Source organism: Zea mays, chromosome 7, assembly GCF_902167145.1.
Source record: "Zea mays cultivar B73 chromosome 7, Zm-B73-REFERENCE-NAM-5.0, whole genome shotgun sequence".
Lineage (NCBI taxonomy): Eukaryota > Viridiplantae > Streptophyta > Magnoliopsida > Poales > Poaceae > Zea > Zea mays.
In genome coordinates this window covers 135278528-135297499 of record NC_050102.1, presented here as the reverse complement: position 1 = coordinate 135297499, position 18972 = coordinate 135278528, and the positions used below count along the sequence as shown (strand labels likewise).

Sequence of the window (18972 nt, the reverse complement as noted above, 5' to 3'; positions counted from 1 at the left end):
TTAGCTCTAAATAAGTTAATATAACATAACACCAAAATAAATATTGGAAAAAGGTTTTATGAAGATAAAATTTCTTTACACTGGCTCCAATAAATAAGATAACTGCGAGTCTTAAAAATATGAACATGAAGATCCTATTGACAATGAGGAGTTTGTGGCGGTTTGTCAACGTATTTATGTACGAGCATTTACATATATTTATTTAAAAACATCCAACAAGGCTTAGATAAGTAATTTTCAGGCCATATGGACTTATTGAGATTTTTTTTTTCAGATCACGTGAAGAACACTTCTTCTAAAGTTAAACAGAAATCATCAGACATAAACTAGGTCCCAGGATGGTGCGTTTGCGGTGATAATAACAATCAGACATCGCGAGATTATAATAGAGTGTGTTATGCAGTGATGTAAATATTTATAGGGATAGTTGTGTGCGCATATAGGCAAGTGTCTTAGTATATACCGTGAATCCGTGATTCGCAGAAAGAGAACCAGCCAATGGTCCCATTTTCAGAAAGAAATTATTTAAGCTACACGATAAGTTTGGAAACTTAAATCTTTTTTGAAATTCTCGGGGCTTAAATTTCCCCTCAATTCCCCGGGGACATGAATACCAGAAAGGATTTAAGGGATATTTGATTTGAAGAATCAATCCATTATAGATGAGCTAGATGAGCTAGTATATAATAAATCAATTTCATAAATTTGATGAAATAAACTCATTTATCGTATTATTATTAATTATTAGTATATAAGGATTTAAATGATGATAGATTAATTCATTTTATTCCACAAACCAAATAATAAAGTAAGGAGCGAGAAGATAATAGACTATCTTATTAATCAAACAAACACGCTATAAGTATCAAACTAGCCGTAAGTTATTTTGTTCTCGCTGCTGGAACCTAGAAAATCCTGCCATTTCGAACAGGGGCTCCGAAGATTAGGTGCTGGCACCTTAGGTATACATGATGTCTAACGTAAATAAAGAAGGAAGGATGTATTCATGTTCTTCTCACTTTTTTGTGGTTCGTAGAATAAAATAAATTGGTTAATCCATATTTTATTTCCCATAGGCTATAATTAATAATAATATAAGGAATAAGTTTATTCTACCAAAAATATATAATAAACTTATGATACATCACCTGATCTAGAAATCTAGAATGAATTCACTCCTGAAACAAAAAGCCTTTAGACACGTGCTTCTCGGTAGGAGTTTAGGACGGCAAAGCAGAGGCTGCACTAAGGTAGCAGAAGCAAGCTATCCACAAGCACCACACCGGAATATTTTAAGCGCTAATGGCGAAGCTTAAACCGTGAACTGTTTCGAGCGTGGACCATCATTAGCCACCTTTTTATACCCCGGATTCTCACAGCTTTTGAACGATGCTCCATTACTCTGCTTTCTCGTCGTGCACCAGTATTTGACACTCCACATTCTCCCTGCCACTCAACCAAAAAACCAAGGCATCATACAAGTGTAGAAACATTGTGGAACATTTCTCTATCCCTCTTCTGTGTATTTCTCTACAGATCTAGTGTTGGTGTAGTTATAAACCAAAAGAGAGATGAGTGATGCTGGGAAATATAGTGGAGATATTGAGCAAGTGGTGGTACCGTTACTCTGTCGAAGAGTTGCAGATAGTTATGACAGACTCGGTTCTATGTAACCAACATTAACATAGTGAAAAACCCGGTCCGCCACCTGGTGGCGAATCTGAGTAAATAGATGAAGGAGTTGAAATAGACTCTAAGCCAGGTTGGCTAACTCCAACATGAATGTAGGCAAATATTTTAGGCTTGGCTAAACCACAAGATAAATCTTTGTGTTTTTGTCTCTCTGTTATGTTTGTTTACTTTGCTATTTGCACTTCACTACTTATCTTTGGTACAAGATATTCTTGAAGTGCAGGATCTTTTAAAACAGAAACGGTATTCTGCTATGTGATCTACATGACTTAAACCCTATTCTCTCAGGAGAAAAACATGAGCCCTAACCACTGCACCGCCTGATGCTTTGTGTTAAACAAAGTATAGATGGTATTAACCTTGTTCTCCCAGAGAAAAGCTGAGCCCTAACCACCGCTCTGCCTGATGATTTGTGCTAAACAAAGTATAGATATTAAGCCTATTCTCCCAGGAGAAAAGCCTAAGCCCTAAACCCCTACACCGCCTGATGCTTTGTGTTAAACAAAATATAGATATTGTAAATATATATATATATATACTAATGATTTTAAAATAAAAAATCGCGATTGAATAAATATTTCGATTAAGTAAAATCTACATGTATAATATATTGAATCCGTAACAATGTACGTGCATGGGGCCTTGCATGATGAGTTTTGTCTTGAATTCTTGCTCCACTTAAATTCATGGTCTACATCCGCCACCACAAATGATAGATAAGAATTACTTTCTAAACTCCCTCTCCGAGTTACCAATGCTTGTCAAACAGGGTAGTGGGACTAAAAACCAAAGTCCCATGATAGTCCCTCCTCCAACTCCCATCTCTAATTCCCATGCTCTTTCTTACCACTTGACAAATGAGCTCTAAGCATGGACTAGTTTAGCAACACCATTTTTCTATAGAATTTCTATTTTTCAAAGAAAATTAGTTTATTTTTTCTCAGAAAAAATAGGAACTCATCGAAAAATAGAGTTGTCAAACTAACTCTAATAGAAAATAGAGTTGTCAAACTAACCCTAATAGCGTTTACTCCCAATCGAGACTACAGCCCGTTTGTCTGTTAGTGGGCTCCCGCGACGCTGACAGCCCCGCGTCAGCTCGACAACGAGTGCCATGTGCGATGGCGACGCCGACGCGGCGCTCGTTCTAATCACCATTATATTACAGATCGAGAGCACCGTGTAGCTAGTACATGACAATAACACTGTCTTGTCAAAGCATCAGAGTTTGGTTGCTCACGTCGATCTTAGGACACGACGTACGGCATCTATTCTGGTCTCTCTCGACGTTGTTGCGGGCAATATAGAAAGGTTCAGATGCATGACTGCCTGGCGCCCTAGCTAATGGCCTTCCTTATCCTCGCCATCCACATTGCTGCTAGTGCGTCAACACCCTAGTAAATTAATTAAAAGTAGATGCGTAAGCCGACTTTAAATTACATGCGTGCCAAAGTTTGTTTGCATCACCCCTCTCGGCCCCTCGGCTGTCCCAACTTTAGTTCGTCGTGCCGCTGTGTTCTGGCCTAATCTTAGGCGTCAATGCTTTGTTGACACTGGAGACGTACTCCTCTTTTTCGTGGCAGCAACCAATCTACCAGCTGCACCACCCTGTGTAGTAACGTTCGTTCTTTCAGTTTTAATTTGTCCTAAAACCTCTAGAAAAATACAGTAATATACAACGGTATCACACGGTGAGTCGGTGATGCAAGAGGGATGCGTATTTTGGCAACGATATGATCGATCTTCCATAGAAAAAGGAAACTGGAAGAAGATTCCATCGGCCATGTCTTTGCATTGTTTATTGTTTGGTTAATTAGGTGCTGCAATCGAGTGACACGCCTGTTGAGAAAGAGAGATCAGGGCTTATCCACGCCCGTCCAGTGAGCGGAGAGTTGAATGGGGGTAAAATATAATACTCGGCGCAACTAAACTCGGGAACTGCCTCGTTAAGGAGATGATGTATGCAAACGCGAGTAGAGTTTTGCTTTACGCCAAGAAAGAGATGTTTATGCATGCGCACGCGAGTGCGCAACTTCTAGAGGAATTAAATAAGGCTAATGATGAGATACAGCTGGCACACGAGTATGCACATGGCAAAACACCGGGGGCTGTTTGTTCAGTTTAAAATCAGATTCTGCCCGTCAGTTTCCGGTTTGGACAATCAATCGTTTTGTTTCTAGGTCGTTTGTGTGAGAATCGTTTTTCTAAAAATCGTTGAAATTAACCTGAATGTAGAATCTGTTGAGTCATCGTCGTGAGAGTAATCTGTCACTTTTCTAGACCCTAATTTTTATAGACCCTTCATCTTGCTCCACACGTAAGTTACATAATATTTAGATTATCAATAACAATTAAATTATTCACAAATCCAGATTCTAAAAAGGAAAACTCTTCAGACAAAAGCTATACCGAACAAACCCGATATCAGGCTTATTTGGTTCAACTTTTTTCTAATTCGCTTTTCTGAGAATCTGGCTGTAAGGAGAACTTGATTGTGGAGAGAAACTATGTACCGTGTAGATTATATGCGGAAAAAGATAAAATAGTCTATAATATTTAAGATGTATAAAGTGACGGTTTTCCCTACTATCACAATGACTTGGCGGATTCGGTTTTAACTAAAATGATTCTCATATAAACGGGTTGTGCTGAAAAATTAGACGTTTGATAATTTACAACGGTTTTTGATGGGCATAAGCTGAAACAAAAAGTGATATCTTCTTCCCTCTAGCTCCTCTGCGGATGGTGGCAAAGCTACAACACGCCGGTACAGGTACCGTGGTCAGGAGAGACGATGGAGCACACTGCGTACGACACTACTCTCTCTCTCTCTCTCTCTCGCCCACCGTCGTCGTCTCGATCCATCCATCCAAGTAAAAACAACGAATCGAGACCCGCGTCTTTCCTGCGTGGTGGAGTGACGCGCTGACATACGCGCCAGTGGATCGGCGTCGACCTCCCTCCCTGCCTGGTCCCTGCTCTGCACGCGTGCGCGTGCCATCCACAGCGAAGAGGAATCGTGAAGCGAATTAAAAAAGGCGACAGGACGCGACGCCCCGCGCCGCGCCATCGGCCCCGGGTGTGGGCGACGTTTCGCGCCGCGGTTGGCGGGCGCCGCGCGCGCAGGTGTCCGCCAACGATTTGCCGCCCAGCGACCACCAGCGATGGCAATGGCAAATCCGGGTGGCGGCGTAGAAAGAGCTAGCTGGGCGTGCGCCCGTCAAGTCCCAGGCCGGCGCACTTGCGGTCAGCCGTGGTCGGACGCGACGGGATGGATTGGACCTGCGCGCCATTTTGACAAATCCTGCCATTTTTTTTTTTGTCTTCGGGGTGCCACTGTCTTGTGTCTTAGCGTAGCGCTGGTGGGACTGCTCGTTTTCAGCTGTTTGGACTGCCATAAAAACAAAATACCGTAGAAGCTACGGTCGTAACTGGATTATAGGCGTAGCAAGCCGCAACGAATAGTAAATTTCTGATTTTTTTTTTTTTTGCAACAACAACTACTCCTGCTGCTGCTGTACCTGTTCGTTTGAAATTCTGGTGGAAAGCAACCATGTTTTACTTTATTTTGATTTGTATTGAGGGGGGAAATTCGCTGTACCTAGCTATGCTGTAACACCACAATTTGCCTCTGTCAACTCTGCATGTATGCCTACCGCTTTCGACCATAGTACCCTGAGACTTTGACTGCCTATATGTTCCGCTCACTTTCTCCTCCATATTGCAGGTTTTAGGTCACATATCATGTGTCTTTTCATCTGGATCTTGTGCTCAATCCCTGGTTATCCAGTTCGTGCTCACTGAAAGCAAGTGCCTTTCTTGTTGAACCCTGGCCACGAACAGCTCAGCCGCCCGTGCATGTAACTGAGCTGTGGTCTGGTGGTCTTGCATGCGTCCATAAAAACTGTATCGGGACATGTGGACCGGGCAAAGAGTTCAGCAAAAAGGGGGGGAGCTTGTGTTCGTCGCATCCTGAATGTGTATGATGCACTCTATAGCACTAGGACACGAGCAGATTCGAGGCCTTGTGGCTAGCTAGTGGGTTGGAGCAAGGCAGCCGCCGTGGAACTCTTTCCTGCGAGCAGCATGTTGCATGTGCTCCCAAATCGGATCACTACATAAGACTATGGTGGAGGCTATTGTTTAGGAACATGAGAATTTGGGATAGCCATCTCATGCATGCGCTGTGCCGTTCAAAAGGAACGCCATCGCACGCAATGGTGTGTTGCTGCAATCTTGTTTTGTTTGTTCATTTATGACTTGTATAGATAGTACTCAATGTGGAAAACAATCAGAGGGCCGGAAACGTGCATTTGACCTCGTGCCGTCTACGTGTTATATATAGCCAGGAAAAGCCCCTGGCGTGGCTTATAATAAAGGAGACAAATCATGTGGAGGGAAGGTTCTTGACTTTCCTGATTACAGAAGATTTATAGCATATTCTATCTATAGTAAAGAACCTTCTGGATACATGCGAACAGATTCATTCAATACTCCCCCTCAATCACAACTTTCCTAAGTTGAGATGGTTCTTGAAATTCTCCAACTTTCGTACACTCAAGTCTTTGGTGAAACCATCAGCCACTTGATCTTCAGAAGGAATAAAATCAATTTGAAGTAATTTGTTGTTTACTCGTTCCCTAACAAAGTGAAAATCAACTTCAATATGTTTAGTTCTAGCATGAAACACAGGATTTGATGCAAGATATTTGGCCCCCATGTTATCACACCACAACCGTGCAACAGGCGGACTGGATACCTTTAATTCTTTCAACAAAGTCTGAATCCAAATAATCTCAGCAGTCGCATTAGCCAATGCCTTATACTCAGATTCTGTACTTGACCTTGATATTGTAGCTTGTTTCTTTGCATGCCATGATACAAGATTATTTCCCAGAAATACCGCAAAGCCTCCTGTTGATCTTCTGTCATCAGGACAGCCTGCCCAATCAGCATCTGAATATGCACTTACCAAGGAAGAAAATGACTTGTTTATCTTTAGACCAAGCCTTGCACATGACTTGAGATATCTCAACATTCTTTTAACAGCCACCCAATGTAGTGTTGTAGGTGCATGAAGAAATTGACAAACCTTATTTACTGGGAAAGCAATGTCAGGTCTTGTCAATGTAAGATACTGCAAGGCTCCTACAATACTCCTGTATCTTGATGCATCTATAGGACCGAACAGATCTCCTTCATAAACTGAGAGTTTCTCACTAGTGGATAGAGGTGTGCTTACCGGCTTGCAATCCGCCATATTTGCTCTTTTCAATAGATCATTTACATATTTTTCTTGTGTGAGAATAATTCCATGCTTAGTCTTGGCGACCTCAATACCGAGGAAATAGTGTAAGTCACCTAAATCTTTTAATGGAAAATCATTATGAAGATCTTGAAGTAATGCAGTCACTGCCTCTTGTTTAGAGCTAACCACAATTATGTCATCAACATAAATTAGCATGAACATAATGATGTCACACTTACTGTAATAGAATAAAGAGGTATCGGCTTTGGATCCTTTAAAACCAAGGCCATAAAGTTTCTTACTTAACCTTGAGAACCATGCTCTAGGCGCCTGCTTCAATCCATATAGAGCCTTATCTAACTTGCAGACATAGTTTCTTCTGGAATTGTCCTCATACCCAGGAGGCTGCTTCATATAGACATCCTCTTCAAGAATCCCATGCAAGAAAGCATTGTGAACATCCAATTGTCTAATGGTCCAACCCCTGGACACAACAATAGAGAGAACAACTCGAATAGTGGCAGCTTTAACAACAGGGCTGAAAGTATCTTCATAGTCAATACCATATCGTTGCTTAAAACCTTTTGCAACCAACCGAGCCTTGTATCTATCTAAGCTGCCATCCTGTTTATGTTTGATTTTATATACCCACTTGCAATCAATAATATTACACCCTTTCTGAGGAGGAACCAAATGCCATGTTTTATTTTTCATTAATGCATCATATTCAGCATCCATTGCCTGTTTCCAATTATTATCCTCTAATGCTTCTGATAAGTTTTGTGGCTCGCCAATAGACGTTAAGAAAGAATATTTAACTGTACCGTCGGTGTAGTGCTTCTCCTTGCAAATACCACTTTGTAAACGAGTCTTCGGCCTTTGATAAAGTTCGCCCCCAGCCGAAGGTGCTGTAGACGATTCCAGCACGGGATCTAGAGTGGATACGGCCACCGGGAGCTCCGAATCGAACGCCCTGTTAGGTGCGTTGGACGTAGGATCACCCACATGTGTTAGAGAGGTTGTCGTTGGTCTAGGCAATGTGTCATGGGACGATAATCCAGGCTCATACTCCTGGGCAGATACACTTGCCGAAGTCATTGGAGACACAGATGAATCACCTTGGGGGTCAGCATGTGATGACGCTAATTCCTGCACGATTTCATGCGCTGGGAAAGCATTGTTAGCAGGATTAATGGATGAATCAGTCACATGATCACTTATGCTACGAATGCCACTAGTAGGTTTTAACAAATAGGTAGGTAAAAGATTAATTTCATCTTGAAATCTACGACCAGCATTAGAATGAAGAAATTGAAAGGGAAATAGAGATTCATCAAAAGTTACATCTCTAGAAATATAGACTCTTCCAGAATCAGGATCCAGACACTTAAACCCTTTATGAAACGGACTGTATCCTAAGAAGGTGCATTGCTTGGAGCGAAATTGGAGTTTATGGGTGTTGTAGGGTCGTAGATTGGGCCAACAAGCACATCCGAAAACACGAAGAGAGGAATAATCTGGTTGCTGGTTGAACAGACGAAAGAGGGGTGTGTCATATGATAGTAACCGACTGGGCGTTCTATTTATTAAATGTGTGGCAGAAAGAAAAGCATGCATCAGGCCAAAATTTTAGCGGCATGTTGGCGTGAGCAAGGAGAGCTAGACCAACCTCAACGATATGGCGATGCTTGCGTTCGGCTGCCCCATTCTGTTGATGTGTATGCGGGCAAGAGATATGGTGTGTGATGCCGACTTGGGCGAAAAAGGGATGCAATTTTTGATATTCTCCCCCCAGTCGGTCTGCATAGTTATAATCTTGCGATTAAATAAGCGCTCAACAAGAGATTGAAATTCTCGAAATTTGGTAAATACCTCAGATTTGAATTTAAGGAGGTAAATCCAGGTGAACTTACTATAATCATCAATGAAATTGACATAGTACTTGTGTCCACCAACTAATTTGGGTGCAGGACCCCACACAACATAATAAATAATTTGTAAAGGATGTTGGGAAACAGTGTTGGAATGAGGAAAAGGTAACTGATGGCTCTTGGCCTTTTGACAAGCATCACACACCAAATGTTTATTTGAATTTGCTAAGACAGGAAGATTAAATTGACTGATAACTTTGTCGACAATCGGAGAAGCCGGATGGCCTAAACGAGAATGCCATCTATCAAAAGAAATTTTTTCAGCTCCATAGGCATGCTTTGTTGTGCGCCTAGCAGGGAGAGAATAGAGCCCACGATCACATCGCCCCCTAAGCAGAGTTTTCTTCGTTGCCTGATCCTTAATTAAGAAAAAATCAGGGTGAAATTCTATAAAAATAGAATTATCAGATGTGAGACGATGAGCTGAAACAAGATTTTTGTTGGCCTCAGGGACATATAGAACATTATTAAGATGAAGATCACGACTAGGGGTTGTAACAGTGAAAGGGAAATGAGCCCTTGGGCCATTTCTAAGTATTTTGGTGATTGATTGCAAACACAAGTGCTTAAATGTGAATCTATGCCCATGGATGAACAAAGTGCAAATCATGAGTAAAGGTATGTTTCTAAGCCTTAGTACATTGGTTTTGTGTACTAATATACTTGTCTAAGTGTTAGGAACAGAAAGAAGAAGAGTTGGCTGTGTACAGCCAAAAGGCTGTTTCGGTCTGGGGCACCGGACTGTCCGGTGGTGCACCGGACTGTCCGGTGGTGCACCGGACAGTGTCCGGTGCGCCAGGCTGCCTCGGGCGAAGAGGCCGCTCTCGGGAAATTGCCGACGGCGTACGGCTAAAATTCACCGGACTGTCCTGTGTGCACCGGACTGTCCGGTGAGCCAACAGTCGGCTGGGCCAACGGTCGGCCGCGCGATCTGCGCGGGACACGTGGCCGAGCCAACGGTCGGAAGGGGGCACCGGACTGTCCGGTGTGCACCGGACATGTCCGGTGCGCCAATGGCTCCCAGATCTGCAACGGTCGACTGCACTGTTTAAGGAAAGAAATCGGGCACCGGACAGTGTCCGGTGTGCACCGGACTGTCCGGTGCGCCCGACGACAGAAGGCAAGGATGGCCTTCCAGATTTGTTCTCAACGGCTCCTAGCTGCCTTGGGGCTATAAAAGGGACCCCTAGGCGCATGGAGGAGAACACCAAGCATTCCTACAGCATTCCTAAGCACCAAGACATCGATCTCGCGCATTCGTTTCATTGTGATAGCATATAGAGCTCTTGTGGAGTTGTGAACTCTTTGAGTTGTGTTGCGAGATCTTGTTGCTACTTGTGTGCGTGTTGTTGCTCTGATCTTTTGAAGTCTTGTGTGCGTTGCTCATTCCCCCCTTGCTCTGTGTTTCTTTGTGAACTTCAATTGTAAGGGCGAGAGGCTCCAAGTTGTGGAGATTCCTCGCAAACGGGATTGAGAAAAAGCAAGCAAAACATCGTGGTATTCAAGTGGGTCTTTGGACCGCTTGAGAGAGGTTGATTGCGACCCTCGTCCGTTGGGACGCCACAACGTGGAGTAGGCAAGCGTTGGTCTTGGCCGAACCACGGGATAATCCACTGTGTCATCTCTGTGATTGATCTCTTGTGGTATTGTGTTGTTGAGACTCCTTTATAGCCACTTGGCAATTATTGTGCTAACACTTAACAAGTTTTTGTGGCTATAAGTTTAAGTTTTACAGGATCACCTATTCACCCCCCCTCTAGGTGCTCACAATTGGTATCAGAGCCGTTCTCTTCAAAAAAGGGACTAACCGCCCGAACAGATGGATCCTAAGGGGAAGGGAATCGTGATCAACGATAAGGAGAAGGAGTCCTTCGTCAACGAGCCCAAAGATGACAAGCCTACCGACTCCGGCTCGGGCCATAGACGGAAGGAAGGGAAGAAGAAGAAGACAAGGCGCATCAAGGAGATCGTCTACTACGACGACAGCGACGAATCTTCGTCTTCCCAAAAGGACAACGACGACAACGACTATGACAAACAAAAGACGGTTAACTCAAACTTTTCTTTTGATTATTCGCGCATTCCGCATAGCTCAAATGCTCATTTGCTCCCCATTCCACTTGGCAAGCCTCCTCACTTTGATGGAGAGGACTACGGATTTTGGAGTCACAAAATGTGTACTCACCTATTTTCTCTCCATCCAAGCATTTGGGAGATTGTGGAAAGTGGAATGAAATTTGATAGCTCGGATAGCCCTTCGTTAATTAATGAACAAATCCATAAAAATGCACAAGCTACTACTGTGTTGCTAGCCTCTTTGTGCAGGGACGAGTATCACAAGGTGAGCGGCTTGGACAATGCCAAACAGATTTGGGACACCCTCAAGATCTCTCATGAGGGGAATGATGTCACCTTACTCACCAAGATGGAGTTGGTGGAGGGCGAGCTCGGACGATTTGCGATGATAAGGGGCGAGGAGCCGACACAAACATACAACCGGCTCAAGATCCTTATCAACAAAATAAGGAGCTACGGAAGCACGCGATGGACGGATCACGACGTCGTCCGCCTAATGCTAAGGTCATTTACCGTTCTTGATCCTCACTTGGTGAACAATATTCGTGAAAATCCTAGGTACATCAAGATGTCGCCCGAAGAAATTCTTGGAAAATTTGTAAGCGGGCGAATGATGATCAAGGAGGCGAGGTACGTGGACGACGCGTTGAATGGCCCAATCCATGAGCCTCAACCCATTGCTCTCAAGGCAACAAGGAGCAAGGAGGCACTACCCAGCAAGGTGGCGCAAATTGAGGCGGCCGGTCTTAATGATGAAGAGATGGCCCTCATCATCAAAAGATTCAAGACGGAACTAAAGGGTCGCAAGGGACAGCCAAGCAAGACTAAGACCAAGGGAAAGCGATCATGCTTCAAATGCGGTAAGCTTGGTCATTTTATTGCTAACTGTCCCGACAATGATAGTGACCAGGAACACGGGAGCAAGAGGGAAAAGAAGAAGCATTACAAGAAGGCCAAGGGCGAGGCACATATCGGAAAAGAGTGGGATTCGGATTGCTCCTCCTCCGACTCCGACAATGAAGGACTCGCCGCCACTGCCTTCAACAAGTCATCCCTCTTCCCCAACGAGCGTCACACATGCCTTATGGCAAGGGAGAAGAAGGTATGTAATCAAAACAATGTCACTTATGATTCTTCCAGTGATGATGAGTCTAGTGATGATGAAATAGATTACTCTAGTTTGTTCAAGGGATTGGATATAACTAAAGTAGATAAAATTAATGAATTGATTGATGCCTTGAATGAAAAAGATAGACTCTTAGAAAAACAAGAAGACCTTTTGTATGAAGAGCATGACAAATTTGTAGAGGCACAAAAATCTTATGCTTTAGAAGTTAAAAGAAATGAAGTGCTTTCTTGTGAACTATCTTCTGGTCATGAAACCATTGCTACTTTAAAAAGTGTTAATGATGACTTAAATGCTAAACTAGAAGTAGCTAGTAAATCTGATTCTTGTGTAGAACATGTTGAGATTTGCACTAGGTGTAAAGACTTCGATGTTGATGCTTGTAGTGATCATTTAGTTTCAATTTCTAAATTAACTGAGGAATTGGCTAGTCTTAATGCCCAACTTAAGACTAGCAAGAATGAATTTGATAAACTAAAATTTGCAAGGGATGCCTACACGATCGGTAGACACCCCTCAATTAAGGATGGACTTGGCTTCAAGAGGGAAGCCAAGAACTTAACAAGCCATAAGGCTCCCATTCCCGCTAAGGAGAAAGGGAAGGCCCCTATGGCTACTAGTGCTAAAAGGAACCATGCCTTTTTGTATCATGATAAGAGACAAACTAGAAATGCTTATAGAAATTATAATGCTTATGATGATTTTGACTCTCATGCCATGTTTGCTTCTAGTTCTTCCTATATGCATGGTAGAAATATGTCTAGGAAAAGTGCTATTCATCATATGCCTAGAAAGAATATTATTCATGCTCCTAGGAAAGTAGTGAATGAACCTTCTACAATATATCATGCTTTGAATGCTTCCTTTGCAATTTGTAGAAAGGATAGAAAGGTAATTGCTAGGAAGTTAGGGGCAAAATGCAAGGGTGATAAAACTTGCATTTGGGTCCCTAAGGATATCTGTGCTAACCTTGTAGGACCCAACATAAGTTGGGTACCTAAAACCCAAGCCTAAATTTGCCTTGCAGGTTTATGCATCCGGGGGTTCAAGCTGGATTATCGACAGCAGATGCACAAACCATATGACGGGGGAGAAGAAGATGTTCACCTCCTACGTCAAGAATAAAGATTCCCAAGATTCAATTATATTCGGTGATGGGAATCAAGGCAAGGTAAAAGGGTTAGGCAAAATTGCAATTTCTAACGAGCACTCTATCTCTAATGTGTTTTTAGTAGAGTCTCTTGGATATAATTTGCTATCGGTTAGTCAATTGTGCAATATGGGATATAACTGTCTATTTACTAATGTAGATGTGTCTGTCTTTAGAAGATGTGATGGTTCACTAGCTTTTAAAGGTGTATTAGACGACAAACTTTATTTAGTTGATTTTGCAAAAGAAGAGGCTGGTCTAGATGCATGCTTAATAGCTAAGACTAGCATGGGCTGGCTGTGGCATCGCCGCTTAGCACATGTGGGGATGAAGAACCTTCACAAGCTTCTAAAGGGAGAACACGTGATAGGTTTAACTAACGTGCAATTCGAAAAAGATAGACCTTGTGCAGCTTGTCAAGCAGGTAAACAAGTGGGAGGAGCACATCACAGCAAGAATGTGATGACCACCTCAAGACCTTTGGAGCTGCTGCATATGGACCTATTCGGACCCGTCGCCTATCTGAGCATAGGAGGAAGTAAGTATGGTCTAGTTATTGTTGATGACTTTTCCCGCTTCACTTGGGTGTTCTTTTTGCAGGATAAGTCTGAAACCCAAGGGACCCTCAAGCGCTTCCTCAGGAGAGCTCAAAATGAGTTTGAGCTCAAAGTGAAGAAGATAAGGAGCGACAACGGGTCCGAGTTCAAGAACCTTCAAGTGGAGGAGTTCCTTGAAGAGGAAGGGATCAAGCACGAGTTCTCCGCTCCCTACACACCACAGCAAAATGGTGTGGTAGAGAGGAAGAACAGGACGCTCATCGATATGGCGAGGACGATGCTAGGAGAGTTCAAGACCCCCGAGTGCTTTTGGACGGAAGCCGTGAACACGGCCTGCCACGCCATCAACAGGGTCTACCTTCACCGCCTCCTCAAGAAGACTTCGTATGAGCTGCTAACCGGTAACAAACCCAATGTATCCTACTTTCGTGTATTTGGGAGCAAGTGCTACATTCTAGTGAAGAAAGGTAGAAATTCTAAGTTTGCTCCCAAAGCTGTAGAAGGGTTTTTGTTAGGTTATGACTCAAATACAAAGGCGTATAGAGTCTTCAACAAATCATCGGGTTTGGTTGAAGTCTCTAGCGACGTTGTATTTGATGAGACTAATGGCTCTCCAAGAGAGCAAGTTGTTGATCTTGATGATGTAGATGAAGAAGATGTTCCAACGGCCGCTATACGAACCATGGCGATTGGAGAAGTTCGGCCACAGGAACAAGATGAACGAGATCAACCTTCTTCCTCAACTATGGTGCTTCCCCCAACTCAAGACGATGAACAGGTTCATCAACAGGAGGCGTGTGATCAAGGGGGAGCACAAGATGATCATGTGATGGAGGAAGAAGCGGAACCGGCACCTCCAACCCAAGTTCGAGCGATGATTCAAAGGGATCATCCCGTCGACCAAATTCTGGGTGACATTAGCAAGGGAGTAACTACTCGGTCTCGATTAGTTAATTTTTGTGAACATTACTCTTTTGTCTCTTCTATTGAGCCTTTCAGGGTAGAAGAGGCCTTGCTAGATCCGGACTGGGTGTTGGCCATGCAAGAGGAGCTCAACAACTTCAAGAGGAATGAAGTTTGGACGCTGGTGCCTCGTCCCAAGCAGAATGTTGTGGGAACCAAGTGGGTGTTCCGCAACAAACAAGACGAGCACGGAGTGGTGACAAGGAACAAGGCTCGACTTGTGGCAAAAGGTTATGCCCAAGTCGCAGGTTTGGACTTTGAGGAGACTTTTCCTCCTGTGGCTAGGCTAGACTCCATTCGTATCTTGCTAGCATATGCCGTTCACCATTCTTTCAGGTTGTTCCAAATGGATGTGAAGAGCGCTTTCCTCAACGGGCCAATAAAGGAGGAGGTGTATGTGGAGCAACCCCCTGGCTTTGAGGATGAACGGTACCCCAACCACGTGTGTAAGCTCTCTAAGGCGCTCTATGGACTTAAGCAAGCCCCAAGAGCATGGTATGAATGTCTTAGAGATTTCTTAATTGCTAATGCTTTCCAGGTTGGGAAAGCCGATCCAACTCTTTTCACTAAGACTTGTGATGGTGATTTGTTTGTGTGCCAAATTTATGTCGATGACATAATATTTGGTTCTACTAATAAAAAGTCTTGTGAAGAGTTTAGCAGGGTGATGACGCAGAAATTCGAGATGTCAATGATGGGCGAGTTGAACTACTTCCTTGGGTTCCAAGTGAAGCAACTCAAGAACGGCACCTTCATCTCTCAAACGAAGTACACGCAAGATCTGCTGAAGCGGTTTGGGATGAAGGACGCCAAGCCCGCAAAGACTTCGATGGGAACCGACGGACACACCGACCTCAACAAAGGAGGTAAGTCCGTTGATCAAAAAGCATACCGGTCAATGATAGGGTCATTATTTTACTTATGTGCAAGTAGACCGGATATTATGCTTAGCGTATGCATGTGTGCTAGATTTCAATCCGATCCTAAGGAATGTCACTTAGTTGCAGTGAAGCGAATCCTTAGATATTTAGTTGCTACGCCTTGCTTCGGGCTCTGGTATCCAAAGGGGTCTACCTTTGACTTGATTGGATATTCAGACTCCGACTATGCTGGATGTAAGGTCGATAGGAAGAGTACATCGGGGACGTGCCAATTCTTAGGAAGGTCCCTGGTGTCATGGAATTCTAAGAAACAAACCTCCGTTGCCCTATCCACCGCTGAGGCCGAGTATGTTGCCGCAGGACAGTGTTGCGCGCAACTACTTTGGATGAGGCAAACCCTCAGGGACTTTGGCTACAATATGAGCAAAGTCCCACTCCTATGTGATAATGAGAGTGCTATCCGCATGGCGGAAAATCCTGTTGAGCACAGCCGCACAAAGCACATAGACATCCGGCATCACTTTTTGAGAGACCATCAGCAAAAGGGAGATATCGAAGTGTTTCATGTTAGCACCGAGAACCAGCTAGCCGATATCTTTACCAAGCCTCTAGATGAGAAGACCTTTTGCAGGCTGCATAGTGAACTAAATGTCTTAGATTCGCGGAACGTGGATTGAATTGTAGCATATATGTGTTTATGCCTTTGATCATGTTAATTCTGCATTTTGTTGCTTATTGTGGTGCTCAAGTTGTACAAACACTCCCTGGACCTCACAAGTCCGTTGCAAAGTGATGCACATGTTTAGGGGGAGATGTGTTACAACTTGACCCTTTGAGACTAACCATATGCTTGAGTCTGCTTGATTTAGTCTCGAAGGAGAATTAAAAGGGAAAAGGTGGACTTGGACCATGAAAGACTTCCACTGCACTCCGATGAGAGGGTAACTTATTCCAAGTTCATCTCGTGAACTCTTATTGCCATTTACTCTTAATTGAAGATCTTGGTGAGGCAATGGGGTTGAAGGGCCAAGATTGATCCCGTTTTGGTGTTTGATGCCAAAGGGGGAGAAAATAAAGGCCAAAGCAATAGATGGATCAGCTACCACTTGAGAAACTTTGAAAATAGTAGAATAGAGCTTTTGGTTTGTCAAAACTCTTGTATTATCTCTTTTATCAAAAGTTGGTTTCTTGTGGGGAGAAATGTTGATTATGGGAAAAAGGGGGAGTTTTTTGAAATCTTTGATCCATATCTTTTGGAATGACTCTCTTTATGCTTCAACATGTGTGTTTGACTTAGAGATAGAGATTTGAGTTTAATTTGCAAAAACAAACCAAGTGGTGGCAAAGGATGATCCATATATGCCAAAATTGAATAAAACTCAAATTTATTTTATTTGAAGTGATTTTGCACTTGTTCTAGTTGCTTTATGTTGTGTTGGCATAAATCACCAAAAAGGGGGAGATTGAAAGGGAAATGAGCCCTTGGGCCATTTCTAAGTATTTTGGTGATTGATTGCAAACACAAGTGCTTAAATGTGAATCTATGCCCATGGATGAACAAAGTGCAAATCATGAGTAAAGGTATGTTTCTAAGCCTTAGTACATTGGTTTTGTGTACTAATATACTTGTCTAAGTGTTAGGAACAGAAAGAAGAAGAGTTGGCTGTGTACAGCCAAAAGGCTGTTTCGGTCTGGGGCACCGGACTGTCCGGTGGTGCACCGGACAGTGTCCGGTGCGCCAGGCTGCCTCGGGCGAAGAGGCCGCTCTCGGGAAATTGCCGACGGCGTACGGCTAAAATTCACCGGACTGTCCGGTGTGCACCGGACTGTCCGGTGAGCCAACAGTCGGCTGGGCCAACGGTCGGTCGCGCGATCTGCGCGGGACACGTGGCCGAGCCAACGGTCAGAAGGGGGCACCGGACTGTCCGGTGTGCACCGGACATGTCCGGTGCGCCAATGGCTCCCAGATCTGCAACGGTCGACTGCGCTGTTTAAGGAAAGAAATCGGGCACCGGACAGTGTCCGGTGTGCACCGGACTGTCCGGTGCGCCCGACGACAGAAGGCAAGGATGGCCTTCCAGATTTGTTCTCAACGGCTCCTAGCTGCCTTGGGGCTATAAAAGGGACCCCTAGGCGCATGGAGGAGAACACCAAGCATTCCTACAACATTCCTAAGCACCAAGACATCGATCTCGCGCATTCGTTTCATTGTGATAACATATAGAGCTCTTGTGGAGTTGTGAACTCTTTGAGTTGTGTTGCGAGCTCTTGTTGCTACTTGTGTGCGTGTTGTTGCTCTGATCTTTTGAAGTCTTGTGTGCGTTGCTCATTCCCCCCTTGCTCTGTGTTTCTTTGTGAACTTCAATTGTAAGGGCGAGAGGCTCCAAGTTGTGGAGATTCCTCGCAAACGGGATTGAGAAAAAGCAAGCAAAACATCGTGGTATTCAAGTGGGTCTTTGGACCGCTTGAGAGAGGTTGATTGCGACTCTCGTCCGTTGGGACGCCACAACGTGGAGTAGGCAAGCGTTGGTCTTGGCCGAACCACGGGATAATCCACTGTGTCATCTCTGTGATTGATCTCTTGTGGTATTGTGTTGTTGAGACTCCTTTATAGCCACTTGGCAATTATTGTGCTAACACTTAACAAGTTTTTGTGGCTATAAGTTTAAGTTTTACAGGATCACCTATTCACCCCCCCCCCTCTAGGTGCTCACAAACAGTAGAATGACCAATGTGACTGATTTCCATACCTGTCCCACTCACCGTGTGCATCTGATCATGGCCCTTGTATCTGTCATGGATCGACAATTTCTCCAAGTTGCTGGTGATGTTATCTGTAGCGCCTGAATCCATGTACCAGTTGGTGTCTACTCCGTAGGTTGCACCTGCATATTTTTCTCTCTCCCACGCTGATCGACTCAGTCCTGGCAACTAGGGCTGAGACGATGGGATTGTAGTCGAAATCGAGGCCAGCAAGAACGTACGAGACCAGCTCGTCGTCATCGATGGCCTTGCCAGCAGACGCGATCTCATCGGCGAGAGACCGCATCTTGGCGACGTATTCTGCCATGGAGAGATCTCCCTTCTTTGTTGTGGCGAGCGCGATCCTGATGTTGACGGTGCGTGCTCGTGACATCGAGGTGAACATGGCCTCGACAGCACTCCATACTTCAACAACAGTCTTGCATGTAGTTAACTGAGATAAAATATTTGGAGCGATAGAAGAGAGCAGGAATCCCAGGACCTGTTGATCTGTAGCAATCCACTCAACGTAGAGCGGGTTCTGCACCTCCTCCTCTTTGCCATCTGCTGTCCTCTTCATGGTAGACGCATGGGTCTTTGTGATGC

General features: G+C 44.1%; 1 pseudogene; it reads right to left on the bottom strand.

The window, feature by feature from the left end:
• Window positions 1-18535: 18535 nt before the first annotated feature.
• LOC111589832 (uncharacterized) lies at window positions 18536-18634 on the bottom strand (annotated as a pseudogene).
• Window positions 18635-18972: the final 338 nt, after the last annotated feature.